The 13,118-nt window shown below is 39.1% G+C and overlaps 2 long non-coding RNA genes across 2 annotated transcripts; both read right to left on the reverse strand.

The window, feature by feature from the left end:
• Positions 1–5,459: 5,459 nt before the first annotated feature.
• LOC149050632 (uncharacterized) lies at positions 5,460–6,608 on the reverse strand. Its single transcript, XR_016184256.1, has 2 exons — positions 6,459–6,608; positions 5,460–6,310 (listed from the first exon to the last, which is right to left on the reverse strand). It is a non-coding gene; the product is annotated as an uncharacterized LOC149050632 (long non-coding RNA).
• A 2,326-nt stretch (positions 6,609–8,934) lies between these two features.
• Positions 8,935–12,696, reverse strand: LOC149050633 (uncharacterized). Its single transcript, XR_016184257.1, has 4 exons — positions 12,577–12,696; positions 12,193–12,302; positions 11,797–11,848; positions 8,935–10,278 (listed from the first exon to the last, which is right to left on the reverse strand). It is a non-coding gene; the product is annotated as an uncharacterized LOC149050633 (long non-coding RNA).
• Between the last annotated feature and the right edge of the window lie 422 nt (positions 12,697–13,118).

Consider the following 13,118-nt stretch of genomic DNA (forward strand, 5'->3'; position numbering starts at 1 on the left):
TTTTACAAAGCACCTTTTACATCGGTTCATGAATAACCACTTAGAGATCTTGGGAACAAGTTATTGCGTTTATACAACATCTACGAGAGTGAAGAGTGGTAGCTTCGCTAAATATGGCTACTGCTGGAATCGGGATAAGAATATAAGTCCCAAGATCCCTCGGCCATTTCCAGTCGCTCGCACCCAAATGGTTGAACCTGTTTTGTTGTTGAACTTGAAGCTTTATACCGTGTTGGTTTTGATGTGATTCTCTGGGGTTGCAGACAAGGAAAATTTGTGTTGATGTTGAGTAACTTCGATTGTTGGATCTAGTGTGTTTGGAGTGTTGATATTGATATTAGCTGTTGAATTTGGACAAATTTTATCGTTGACCTTAATAATAAATGTTGATGTGTGCAACAATCTGATCGGTTGAATTTTGCACCACTACGGCTTCCATAGTGTGCTCCTGACCAGTATGGTTGCTACATAAGAACTCTGGCCACTGTGAACCATTAAGTGAGGGACCTAACTCAATACTTGAGATGTTTCCTTCACTTTTGTAGTGTTCTGGGTCGGACTTGATTCCTCCTTTGACGTTTCTAAGATCTGTGAAAGGCGATACTCGACAAACAGGAATGCTCATTAGGACTTAGAGACCAAACGTGACTATTAGGAAATAAGGTATATAAGGAAAAACCACAATTAATTTTGAAAAGATCTGAAACGCCTACGAGGAGTGGAACCACAGGCATATTCCATCAGGCGTATTCCAAGATTCAGTATAAGCCATTCTAAGGATAAGCCCGTTTTTCCCACCAAGTAGGTAATATTTTATATTCAATATGTTCTTTCTTTGATGTTGGAAATTTCTCGTTCTACTTTAATTTTTTGAAATTAGAAGAATTTGACGCGCCCCAAATACACGGGCCGCGATAAGTTAACGCCAAGGCGCTTAATTGAGCAAATATAATGTTGACGCCTCTGAATTCTTATTTGGAAATCATTCCCGGTGTCAGTGATCGTAACTGGAGAGAATCTAGAAGCATCTGATCAGTATCGCATTTTATTGTTCAAAGATTGGCTGTACAAGCCACATTGGAGAATCTCAGGGGGGGAGAGAAGGGTTGATAGCTTTTATGGTTGACGCTTAATTTTCTTTCAATGCAGTTAGCAAAAAATATTAATACATTACATTTATCACTTTTTTTATCACGACTAACGGTTAAAGTAATTCTTACACCTAACGGCTATTTTTTAGCCCATTCATATCTTCACATTACAGTATAATACAATACACATCGCATTTTACCCACAATGCCTGGACAGACCTCAAGAAGTGACAAACTTCATCATTATCTCTGGGTTTTACTCTTATTGAATCAGTTTCATCCGCTGTGAAGTTCTCTGCCAACATGATATGATGATAGCACAGCAAATCGTTTTGAGGGTCAGTCAGTGTATGAACGAAAAAATTAGTTGGAACATGAATATAGTGTTTTCATTCTTTGTCAGCCAAATTAACAAAAGCAATATTGGCAAACTTGGACCACAATCCAAAAAAGACTATTTTTGAGCGCTCTGAATACTCATGAAAAAGTGTGTGCCGATACTTTTCAAGTTCAAACGAATTGAACGAATTTCCCTCTTCAGATTTTCAACTGCTACGCCTACCATTTCCCTTTTGAATTTCATTTATATTCTTTTTATGTCTAAGACCGTTACTATGGCTGCTGAAGTTGTTTGAATTTACCTTAAAGGAGGGTCTCAACGAGATTAACCGTTAGCCGTACTACGGCCAAAAAATTAACTGTTGGGCGTCGAAGTTGACAAATTATATCTGTCAGTCGTAAAAAAAAATTAGCCCAATGGGACTGTCTCTTTCTACAAGGTGTCATCTTGAGTTTATTTGCGTTTGAGATTTCAAAAGTGCGTGGTTTGACCTTTCAAAATTGTCCTCAAATGTGCTTAATACCCCACCACGGAGGCTGCCACCTTCTAGTGTCTTAGCAAAATTTATCAATACCCTTTCTTCCGTCTCTCGGAATGGCCGTTTGATTAATTGGGAATCTCACAATATGCCTTTCTTGGCTACATTGAAATTTATGATTTTGTTTTCGATAACAAGAGAACTACGTTTTGTGGTTTTAAGTGCGAACCTATTAACGTTGTTTTAAAAATGAAGGGGTTCATAGCTGAATTTTCACCATTTCGGAAGACAGCTGAAGAATATTCTCAGGTTACTCTTTGAAATCTCATAACGGGGTAAGTTGTTAATTTTTATCTTCTTTTTCAAAGTTTGGTATGGGAATGATCTGGTTGCTAAAGATGGTTCTCCCATAGGAAAAATTAATCAGTTTAACTAGTTGTATGATTTAACTTCTTCTTTGTCCTCTTTAGGTTCAGTGATTAAAGTCGGCTCTCATTTTGGAGCCTGGAATCAGAATAGTCGACAACCGTTTTGTGATAGACCGTGATTATTTAGTTTTGGTTTTTTCGACTTCGAAAGGTGATGTGTGTGATGCAACTGCTGCCTCTGCTGATTCCACTATCCATACACGATTACCTTTGAGCAGCTTTCTTCAGCTTTCCATTCTGGCCTTCAGACCCAAATTTTTCAGACATTGAAGTCTCTATAAACTATAAAGAAAATTTGAGATATGTTTCTTGACGGAGCTATAATAAAAATCTTCGTAACACTTGAAGAGAATTAAAATTGAAACTCGAGCAAACGCGATGAAGTTCTCATAAATTGCAAAACCAAAAACTACAAATACAACAGGTTGAAAATGCGATTTGCGTTAGGGCTTTCAAGTGGTGGGTTAAAAAAAAAATTTATGTATGTAGCAGAAAAATTTTTAAAATGCTTACGAAAAACTGAAGTCAGACTGCTCAAGTCAGATATCGGTCTGGCTTGGGTAGCCGCTGCAGTCTAAACATGACTACAAAGCGATACAAGTCAAAGCAGAGCACAAACGATTATGCTACCTCAAATTTTACCACCACCGTGACAGCTCTTGGAATCCATAGTAACATGTGAAAGGGTTTTTTGGATTGTTTTTGCGTCCTGGTTTCACTTAGCACCGAGGAAACACCGTTGAATTTTCCATGGCTTCGTGTATTATGACGCAAAAAACGTAAACTTTACAGAAAATCCACTGACCAGCACTGTGTTCGAACAGACTGACTCGCTTCTCTCCCGATGGCATTTGCCTCGGTTCCAAAACGCGTTACAGTGCACAATCTTTCATTTGACTGACGTGCCTGGCTTCCCTGGAGAAACATTAGAGTGGTTTAGCAAGAGGACGGGAACGTCATTTCAGAACGGGAAAGCGCGCGGAGAATCTGGACACGACTCTATTTCGACTTCCGGTGTTAGCGTTGCCGTTCTCCCCATCAAGTTCAGGACGTCATTTCGCTGTTTTCCCGTCGTGATCAAAACGCCTAGTATTTGCGTTCATTGTGCACTCATAAACGAGATGATTCTGTTTGGAATGATTTCAGAACTCATTTCCAATATAACCAGGTTACTTTCTTTATTTTATTAGGTGAATTTGTGAAAGTTTACCGCTACATTTATTCTGGATTCCCGAAAGGAAACACGATCGTCAGCAAGCGATCTAAGATTTTAGGACTCAGTTACCTTTTGTAATTGAGCGTGGCTTTAAGCAACGTAAGGGCTTTTCTTTGATACATTTCTTAAACCATGTATGAAAACTCCAAGAATGGTTGCTGTTAATTTTATCGTGAATCATGTCATCAATAAATTAAGCTTGCTTCATGTTGAAGTTTATCAAAATGAAACAACACGAAGGTTACCTGCTATATTATTCAGTGTTATTTGTTGTCATTGTCATTTTAACCGTGACTAAAAACTGTTCTGCGAATTGAAGTCAGAAATAAAAAAAATTTGAGAATAGCTCGGGTTTTGCACTTTTTTATGTCTTTAGTTTTTGATCAGCGCCGGTGAAAACTAAGACAAGAAAGTCATCTACGAAAGAAAATAACAATCAACTTGATTTCGGCACGGCTTTCTAAATCTATTAATTTGATTCAGTCTTGAACGACTTTATTCGTTAAAAAAAATCAAATTAAACAAAAACAAAAATAAAACAGGAACGAAGTCTGATTCCTCAGTCTAACCGTTTCGTTGGTGACTAGTTTGAGTGCATTTCATTTGTTCATAGTTAAACGGGAACTCATTGTAAACAACTCCATCGTTGGGTCGCTTGATCTCTACATGTTTTCGTCATAACTTCTGATAACTCCGTTCAAAATGCATTGCAACTCTAAGAGGGTGGTGCTCAAAAGAAGTGTACTGTCATGATTGAGAAGAATATTCAGTAAACAAGGGAAAAAACGGCGACGATTTAAATTCCAAATTATACTTTACAAAATTATGAAGAAAAACGAGTAGTGCTAAAATCTAGAAGCACGAAACGAAATGACAGCGATACAAATCATAGAAAAAAAAATATTTAGTGGACCTCAAAATCTGATAGACTCGAGACTGGAATGGAATAATTTCAAAGTTTAACCGCCCATGTGGATTCATATTAACTACTCTCTTGTAGTAAACTACCCTCGGTTTGTGCTTGTTACACCCTCAAAGAGGATAATTTCGTTGTCCCTCAAGTGGTCTACGAAACCGTAAAAATTCAAAGCTGATAATGATCCTAAAGAGCCAAGGTTAGGATATTCAAGAACGAAACAAAAGAACAAATATAGCGTGGACGGATCGTTAAAACGACTGCTAAGTCACTTTTAAACACAACGCGACGGCGTTCTCGACCCAGTTTCTTCTCGGCATTTTTGCTGCGCGCGCCGTCCTGAAATGACGTTCCCGTCTTCTTGCTAAACCACTCTAATTTCTTTCGCAGGACGCAAAACTGAAGGAGAGAATGTGGCATACGCAAGCATGCATCCGTTGAGCATGATTCAGTCATCAACGCACGCGCTCACATGGCCGTTGCCAGATTCTTCGAATCATCTTTTTGCCCTGCTTTTGTCTTCGCTTTTCTTTCTATTTTTACACGAGGGGCCAAAGTGAGTAGTGCGATGAAACTATAACATTGTCGGCCAGTAAAATGTCAAAGAGTAGTGGCAACCATGGAGGTTGACAAAGAAAATGAGTTCCCACCTTTTTACTGCAGAAATGCGCGCGCATCGATTAACATGGTAATTTAGTATTAATTATCAACTGATTTGATAACGTAGATTGGCCACCGTTAAAATTTGAAAGCTGACGTTTCGAGCGTTAGTCCTTCGTCAGAGCGAATGGACGAATTGTGGGTTGTGAGAACGTTTACATGCAGAAAATGGAGCTACGCTATTGGTGGGAAATAGTGAAGAGAAAACAAGAACAAACTACTGTAGTTGAATGAAAAGTGCTCGTTGATACCGTGGGGATTAAGAGTGTCGGTGGTTTGAATTCATTGTGAGTAAACGGGTAACTGAATTCATTAGAATTAGAATTTCCGTTTGTAATTTTCTTTGCAAAATTTTATTATTTTTCGCTTTGACGAAACACCCTGATTCTTTTTCTACCGAACAGTTTTTTGTGGGAAGAAATCAAGTTTACGTTTCAAACAACGAGTTCACCCGATGGGCTCATATAAGGTTCGCACGAAAGAATCGTGTTTTTTCTTGAGGATGTTTGTTTAATGATTGTAATCAATGCTTTCTTGAAGGTCTCCAATAGGGTTCTTCAATCCCGCGATCCCGACTAAAATTTTCTCTCAAGCCCGTAATTCCGACGGTTTATACTGCCAATCCCGACCTAAAAAATGCCTTCCTAGTCCATTTCCCAAACGTAAGAGGGCCTCTTCGGTAGGTGATGATTTTCTCAACCAGCATTGATCCGTTGAAGTCTTTGGCTACCGTAAGGCGAAACGCATAGCAATCTCAACAACTGCATAAAACACTAAAGGTGACGGCAGTCCTATTATTTCATAGCAAGGGAAATATAAAAAAATCACCTGAACACAATTCTGTTATTGAAGCGAATACTTCTTCTGAAGTCGGAACCTCTTCCGAGGAGGGAATCAGCCTCTCGTTCCAAAGATGGAACGTCAACATCATCACTCAAGGAATCGCACTCTGATGTGCCATTTTTCTCTTTGTTTTATTACTCGCTGTTTTCAAAGTTAGAACGCTTGAGGCTAACCGGTTCACCCGCCTGAATAGAGGCACCACGGGGGAGTTAAAGCTCTTGTTGCTGCTGCAGCAAATGTTTACGTCCAGTTCCTCATCTTCTGTGTGCTCTGTGGTGCCATCAGTACAGGAGGTAACGGTTAAATTACTTGTATGGCCGACAGGATAATGGCATATTCTGGAACAGGATACCAAGAATTTGGATTTAAAATAATACGCCGCCCAATGGGTTGGCCTCCTCTTCTCTTCTTCTCATTAAAATTTATCGAAATTTTTGTTACGATCGTGTTATTTACTGGTTATATTTATATCTTTTCAAATCTTACCAATTCGTGAGAACTCAAGACTTGCTCAGCGACTCGTTCACAAGAGAAACAGCTCAGGGAGTCTTATGATCCTGCAAAGTATAATCGAATACAACTGTTTTTAGCGTTTTACAGCTTTACCTCAAACAAAAATTTTAGAAACTATCTTTTTTTTTTACCTGGGACGTAACATGCATTCAGCATTATATGGGGCACGTATCAGACAAATGAACCAACTGTTATAGCCCCACTCACTAACGAGCTCTCTTTAGCTCAGTGGGTAGATAATTTTAGTGGTACAGTCGAGCCTGTATTAAGCCGCAATCCCCGGAATGGTGACCGTTTAATACAGGTTCCACAAATAGAAAGTTTATAACAAAACGATAAACAAGGCCACCTCATGTCATAATTGAACACTTAATTCCCTCTTAATAAGAGACACAGAATTGCTCAGGAGAAGAGATGGCACAAAATACGCTGACGTCCCTCGGGAATTACCGTCTTTGGTAGAGATGAAGCCAGAGGTGCCAGTTTAAATATTTAACAAGTTTCTTGAGTTAATCCTAATTTTCTTCCTCAATACGGAGCCACTTAATACAGGTTCGACTGTAATCGGCGGGGGCACGATCCTCGGCTAGAGTCACATTTTTTTTAAATTACCAGTCAACCTTGCCTGGAATCACATTTTTTTTTAAAATTACCAGTTCGGCTACTGTTTGACATTTCGAAATCAACTCTGTTAATTTTTTAGACTAAGAGCAGTCCTTCCTCCTTCACGAAGTCTGTCGCACGAGTTAGGAGAAAGAACGGTGTAAAAATATTGATAGTGGCGCGCCACAGGACACGGGGAGTGGCCTCACTGTTTTTTTTTCTCTTTTGATCGCGCGACGGAATTTGCAAAAAAGGAGGAACTGCTCGTAGTCTAGTTACGAAGCGCTAAGTAAAGTTCTACAAACTTAAATTGTTACCCTCACCTTATTAGCTTCCTTTTCTTCGTCGAGCTCTTCGACCATCAAGAATGACAGCTGTTTGGATATAGATTGTCTTCGATTGCGATTTACCCAGTGACCCATCACTTCTTCAGCTTCAAGAGGCTCTTGGAATGGAAAATTTGAATCACAAATTTCGCTGTCGTAATTATCTACAAGTGACATCACTGACGAAGAACGAGACCTAAATGCCTCTGAGGTGTGTCCCAGCGACGATAAACTGCCTTCTTCTCTCAGGTTTTTTTACGATTGTTCGAGAAATTGAAGCCGCGATAGAGACGCTTTAACTTTGTACATCGTTTCTTGGCCTCTTGAATGTTTCTCCTCCATATTAGGTAGGCTCCATGTTCGGACCCATCCCTCGGGCTCAACCGGAGCAGATTCTGAGTATAACTTCGTTCTCTGGGCTGGCCTTCGCCACGTATGAAGTACGGTTTGGTCGTTTATCTCCGGCTCCCCTCTTGAATCTCCGCTACTGATTTCACAAGCCATATTTAAAGGGTAATTTTCAAACTGTGACGAAGGAGACAAAACGGAGATTGTTGTAAAATATTCATTGTGAAAGGACCCTTCTGATAGATGGGGCATAATTCTAAAGCAGGATGTTCGGTAAAGGTTTAAGGAAGGTTCGTCACCGAAGCATGTGGATTTTTTAATGATGTGTGGAAATGCTGTATAGCTTTGTGTTTTCCTGAGCTTCTCGGCCGTGAAGGCACCCGAAGAGACTAAAACGGTTGAATCACTCAGTGAACGTTGTCTTTGCTTGTAATCAATCATTCTGTGAAAACGTAAGAATCAGTAAGTATCTGTTAACTTGTGTCAGGCAAAAACTAATGCACCATAAACCATCCTCTTAGCCTTTTTTTAAGCGAAGACTTTTCCATAGTTAACGCGGTCTTAAAAGTAGAACAAAATATAAGGTTTCAAAATAACTTCATAATGGTAATTTCAATTAAACATTACGAGTCGAAAAAATTTATATTTATATTTCTTGATGAAAATTTTCATTTTTAATCAAACAATGGCCTCAATAGCATCTCCACAATCAATTTCCATTCTTTTCCATGGTGGCAGAACACCCAAGAAGAATTCAGTGGAGAGAAAAGAAATTATTGTGGACCTCCCCTTTCCATGCCGGGAGACGCATTGTCCTCATTGTGAAAACTCTGACGTCTATGTTCGAGCAATTGCCGATTTGCGATTTGGGCGTCGTCCTCATCAACTATCACGCGATTGAGATCTCGAGATTATTATATAATTGTTTATTATAAATGGTTTCAGTGTCAAAACAAACATTTATCCGGGAAATGAATCATATCTGTAATACATTTCGATCGCAAGTTATACCATTGTAGATACTCTGCGGCTAGTTACCTCTGGAAGTTAATATTCTGGTAAACCTCTCCTCGTGTGACTTGAGGGTGTTCATTTGCCGTAATTTCATTTCTGGTTTGATGAAAGTAATCGATATCACACCACTATGTATGGAACCACACTGAAGAGACCTATGAGAGTTAAGTTTCATTTTATTCAGCTGAATTCTACTTCCCGAGTTTAGCACAAAGATAATTACAGTTTTTTTACGCCGGGAGTTAAAGTAAAATTTTGTGGCTTTTGTTGCGAGTTGGTGGACATGGCCTTTGCTACTTATGCACAAAGTAAATGGTTTCAGCAGCAGTTCAGTTGCACATACCCATGGCGTAAGCTCGACATCGGAACAAAAAATAAGCCAAACAATAACGAAGAACCAATGCAGCCTAGTATTATTGCACGTGGCTAACGCTTTGTACATAAAACACAAACAACTTGCTATTGGTTTTAATTTGGTGACCATTGCCATTCAAGTCAATTACGTATACAGACCTTAAAATAAAAAAAAAGAGCGATTTTAAGTAACTTAAATCAAAATCTAAATAAGCGTCAATGCGCTAGTTTAAAGAAAAGACTGAATGATATCTACTCTTTAAAGGAAAATAAGAATTCGGTACATACATTTAAGGAAGTATGCCGTTAAAGTTATGTAGTTTTTATCGCCACCTTCTGTTGTCCTAGTAAAATCTCAATACCCTCTCCTTCATCTCTCGGAAGGCTTTTTGATCAATTAGGAACCTCACAAAATGACTTTCTTGGCTAAATTAAATATTATGATTTTGTTTTCGATAGCCAGAGATCTAAGTTCCGTGCGAACCTGTTACAGCTGTTTTCAATTATCTGGTTTCTAAAGATGCTTCTCCCATAAGAAATATTAATCAGTTTAACCAGTTGTATAATTTACCTTCTTCTGTGTCCCCTTTGTGTTCAGTATTTAAAGCCAGCTCACATTTTGAATGTGATTCCATAACCGTTTTGTGATTATCAGTACCAGTCAATAATGTTTCTTTTCTTTTCCTACATCTGAAGCACACTCGTATGCATTTACCTACAAACGAAAGGAAGCAGACAGGCCGTGCAAAGGAGAATAAGTTCTACCCACAAGGAAAACATTTGATAAAACCTATTTCATGATCACTCATTTTACCCATGAAATGACAGAGGTTTTGGTTTTACAAAGCACCTGGCCTTTACATCAGTATCATAAATAACCTCTTACCATTTCCTCACTTGTCGTTTGAACTTCTACACACTCCACATCATATTCACTGGTGTGCTCCTGACCAGTATGGTTGCTACATAAGAACTCTGACCACTTTGAACCATTAAGTGAGGGACCTAACTCAATACTTGAGATGTTCCCTCCACTTTTGCAGTGTTTTGGACCGGACTTGATTCCTCCTTTGACGTCTCTAAGATCTGTGAAAGATGATACTCGACGAACAGGAAATGCTGATGAGGACTTAGAGACCAAACGCGAACTATAACGAAAAAGGTGAATTAGGAAAGACCACAATTTATTTTGAAAAGATATCTGAAACGCGCACGTGGAGTGGAACCAAAGACATATTCCATCAGCCATATTCCAAGATTCAGCATAAGCTATTCTACGGACAAGCCTGTTTTTCCCACCAAAACGGGAAAGTGGATGATATTCTATATTTAATATGTTTCTTTTTTTGATGTTGAAAATTTCTTGTTCTACTTTTATTTTTTGAAATTAGAAAAATTAAAGCGCCCCAAAGACATAAGCCGCGACTAGTAAACTTCAAGGCACTTATTTGAGTAAATGTTAATGCCTCTGAATTCTTATTTTGATATCATTCTCGTTGTCAGTGATCTTAGGGAGAATCTAGAAGCTCCAGGTCAGTATCGCGTTTCACTGTTCAAAGATTGGCTGTACAAGCCACATTGAAGGATCTCAGGGGGGTGGGGGGGGGGGTGATGGCTTTTCCGTTTACCGTTAACTTTTTTTTTACGACTAACGGTTAAAATTCGTCATTCTTACATCTAAGGGCTAATCTTTAAGCCGTTTCATGACTATCGGTTAACCCATTCATACCCTCACGTTGCAGCATAATACAATACACATCACATTTTACCCACAATGCCTGGACAGACCTCAAGAAGTGACAAACTTTATCATTCTCTCTGGGTTTTACTATCATTGAACCAGTTTCATCTGCTGTGAAGTTCTCTGCTAGCATGATACGATGATAGAAAAGCAAATCGTTTTGAGGGTCAGTCGTCAGTTATATGAACGAAAAAATATGTTGGAACATGAATAAGGTATCATCAAAATCTCTAAAATAATAACGAAACATTAGATTCAGGGTGGACGATCGAGTTATGTCAAAGAAAATAAGCTTATATTATATATGTTTTCATTCTTTGTCAGCCATATTAATAAAAAAAATATTGGCAAGTTCACACCACAAATCCAAAAAGGATCATTTTCGAGCATTCTAAATACTTATGGAAAAGTGTGAGCCAATACTTTTCAAGTTCATACGAATTGAACGAATTTCCCTCTTCAAATTTTCACCTGCTACGCCCATCCATTTCCCTTTTGGAATTCATCTAATTTTTTTAAGTCTAATACCATTACCATGGCTGCTGGAATTGTCTGAATTTACCTTAAAGGAGGGTCTCAATTAGATCAACCGTTAGCCGTAATACGGCCAAAAACTTAGCTGCTAGCCGTAGTGATTGATAAATTTTAATCGTCAGTCGTAAAAATTCTACCCCTATAGAATTGCCTCTTCCTACAGCGTGTCATCTTCTGTCATTTTTGGTTAGCCGTTAGTCGTAAATTGGCCAAACTTTTAACCATTGGCCGTAAAAACCATCGCCCCATCGAGACCCTCTGAAAGTCGTATGACTCAGTGCTTTGTCTTCAATTTCACAGTGGAAGAGAACTTTTTAAGTCCCACTTGCTATCAGCGATTCTTATCAGGTTCAATGTACATGTGTAGAACTGATTTTTTGCATTTTCTTACCCGATTGAGCCTTTCTCTTCAATTCTTCAGAAGATTCACCTGAATCTGGAGACTAGACATTAATGAAAAGAACTAAATAGCGACTAACGGCTTTAATGTCTATCGAAAACAGGAAAAGGTCCAGAGAAGACACATTTCAGAATTTAAATGTATGAACAACCTTATGATTTTGCGATGGGTTTTTTTTTGTGTAAGTTGTTTTAATTCTCATGAAACCTGCCCTTCAGAGAATCTCCCTATTTGTACTTTGGGCTCTGATCGGCTCCTTGTGGTAGCTCCCTATGTCTCGCTTGGCCATTGTGATTATTTGGTTTTGGTTTTTCGACATTCCTTACAAAAGTGATGTGTGTGCTGCAGCTGCTGCTTCTGCTGATTCCACCATTCATACACAATTACCTTTGAGCAGTTTTCCTCAGCTTTGCCGTTCTGGCCTTCAGACCCAAATTCTTCAGACATTATTCTATAATGAAGTCTCTCCTATATCAGGTGCAAGCTGTTACCTCGAACTATAAAGTGAATTTGAGATATGTTTCTCGACGGAGAAATAATGAAAATCTACACAACACTTGCCGGAAAAGACAGCGCCATATGCTTTGGGGCTTCCAAGTGGTGGCTTTGAAAACAAAGATATTTATGTAGCAGAACAATTTTTGAAATGTTTGCGAAAAACTCAAGTCAGACTTTCCAAGTCAGATCTCGGTCTGCCTTGGGCAGTCGCTATAGTCTTAACATGACTACAAAGCGATACAAGTCAAAGCCGAGCGCAAACGATTACGTTACCTCAAATTTTACCACCACCGTGACAGCCCTTGAAATCCATTATAACATGTGAAAGAGTTTTTTTGATTGTTTTTGCGTCCCGAATTCACCTAGCACCGAGGAAACACCGTTGAATTTTCCTTGGCCTAGTGTATTATGACGCAACAAACGTGAACTTTACAGAAAATCCACTGACCAGTACTGGGTTCGAACAGACTGACTCGCTTCTCTCCCAGCGGCATTTGCCTCGGTTTCAAAACGCGTTACGGTGCACAATCTTTTATTTGACTGATGTGCCTGGCTTCCATCAAGAAACATTTTCTAACGCAGCACGCAAAACTGAAGGAGAGAAAGGGGCATACGCAAGCATGCATCCGTTGAGCATGATTCAATCATCAACGCACGCGCTCACGCCGTTGCCGGATTCTTCGAATCGCCTTTTTGCCCTGCTTTCGTTTTCGCTTCGTTTTTCTATTTTTGCACGAGGGGCCAAAGTGAGTTGTGCGATGAAACTATAACATTGTCAGCCAGAAAAATGTCAAAGAGTAGTGGCAACCATGGAG

Source organism: Pocillopora damicornis, chromosome 2 (genome assembly GCF_964200805.1).
Source record: "Pocillopora damicornis chromosome 2, jaPocDami1.2, whole genome shotgun sequence".
NCBI lineage: Eukaryota > Metazoa > Cnidaria > Anthozoa > Scleractinia > Pocilloporidae > Pocillopora > Pocillopora damicornis.